Below are 2,063 nucleotides of genomic sequence, written 5' to 3' on the forward strand. Positions count from 1 at the left end.
AGTTTTTTCCATTTTCCCACAAATTTTGTTTTATGGACTTGGAGGGTTTTGATTCTAGACGCCTCATATTATCACCGTCCTTCGCAAGTCTTTCGTGGCTCCGACTTAAAGAGCGGAGAACTTTACACCCTTTGTCTTCACATCATCGTAGAGACCATGTTTATTAGTACCGGTACAATAGTATTTTACAATAATGAACCCTAAGGATAGTGACACAATTAGATCATTGTTACATCACCATATATAGTTCCTCTTTTTTAATCAGTTTAAATATTTTGAAATCTCTGGAACATTAAAGTATCCCCAGTTTGTCACCTCTGGGTTCAGATCTTGTCACTGTTTTCTTTTTAGTACTTAGTCGGCTTTTACATTTACAAGGGAAGGGTTTCGGCTCGAACAGGAATTTTTGGTTAAAAAATTGTACAGAGACTTACCTCACAATGGTGATGAATTCCCTAAAAGCATTCATGTTTGTAACTCTCCGTTTGGTTGCTATTGGTAAATACACTTCTTTAAAAATGTACATGAGGATTCTCTATAAAATGCATGAAACAGCATGGAGCAGAGCAATAAGCACAACACGCAGAAGCAACACCTGAACAATCTTCTGAACCACACTCCAGTGCTCAAAAATCAAATGCTACCTGAATTACATTTTTGAAATCCGAGACTTGTTCAGGGTTCACGTAACCATCTGACTGCCAGGAATACTGAAGCATAGGGCGGTACACTGGAGCAGACAACTGATTATGAATAACAGAGTGCATTTTCATTATAAACACTCGATTTCCCAAGTTAAGTTCTGGATTCTCAGCAAGAGTCCTTATGCAATCTGTTATCCTCCGAGCATATATTTTGTATTATCTAAGAAAATAGATATCCAGAGGCTGGATATATTTGTTTGTTTTTTTTTTTTGGGTGGAATGATCATACATTCCATGTCCTAGGCTTGGAATGATTCATTTATTAAGGTTGTGTCCTTGTGCGTATTCAATGACTCACACAACAGTATATACTTTTGATTAGCTGCAATATTTTCAGACAGAACGTTGGAGAAAAATGTTCTTAAATGGGCTTTAGAGATTTTACCACTCGCACTAGTTCTAGGCTAGTGCTAGGCTTACGGCTAAGGTGTCCCATCCCCTTAACTTGTGCCGTGCTCTCCCCACCCCTCAACTTGTGCAGTGCTCTAACAGACAAACCACACATTACACAAACGAATGCTTTAGGGAGCTTTACAGAGATGTAAAGATGGGCCTGTATACAAATTTTGGATACGAAATTCCTGTTCGAACCGAAACCCTTCCCTTGTTAGAAGGCACAATGCTAACATCAGTTTCATCAACCAAAATGATATCTATATCAGATTCACTATCAGAGAACTGATTTGCTGCAATATTCTTCCCCTTTGCTGAATTTTCTGATTGTCTTCTTCTTCTGCTTCTGTGTTTTGTTTCTCCTGTAGTTCCTCAAATGACGCTTAGAGCCATACTTACTGGATTGGAATAATATAACGCCTTAGTAATTACTCAAAATGCGTTCTAAAGTTATTTTATTCTAATACACACTGCAGTTGACTATTACTGTAGTTCACTGTTACACAATGGGTATTGTTCTAAATACCATTAAGAACATCGTGGTGCAAAGTTGTACAATAAGATCGAAAATCTTGTCTTGTATGTTGATGTGCATCCATTTTGAACATGTCATAATAGGCCTAGATATGTGACAATGGTTGATACTTTACGTTCTAGCTTGTTTGGTGCTCCAGAACATCAGTATGGCACCATCATTTCGCGGCACAAAATGATGCGGCGCCATGTTCTGTGTGAAATTTTCGCGCCAAAGGCAGTGTGATTTCCCTGAGTGCCTCCTAACAGCTTGCTTCAAATCTTCAATTGTCTGGTATCGATGTTTCGAGACATGCTGCTTAATTATTCCCCAAAGGGAAATCACACCGCCTTTGCTGCGGAAAATTTCACACAGGACATGGCGCAGCATCATTTTGTGCCGCGACAATGATGGTGCCATACTGATGTTCTGGATCACTAAACAAGCTGGAA

This window comes from Periplaneta americana, chromosome 16 (assembly GCF_040183065.1).
Source record: "Periplaneta americana isolate PAMFEO1 chromosome 16, P.americana_PAMFEO1_priV1, whole genome shotgun sequence".
NCBI lineage: Eukaryota > Metazoa > Arthropoda > Insecta > Blattodea > Blattidae > Periplaneta > Periplaneta americana.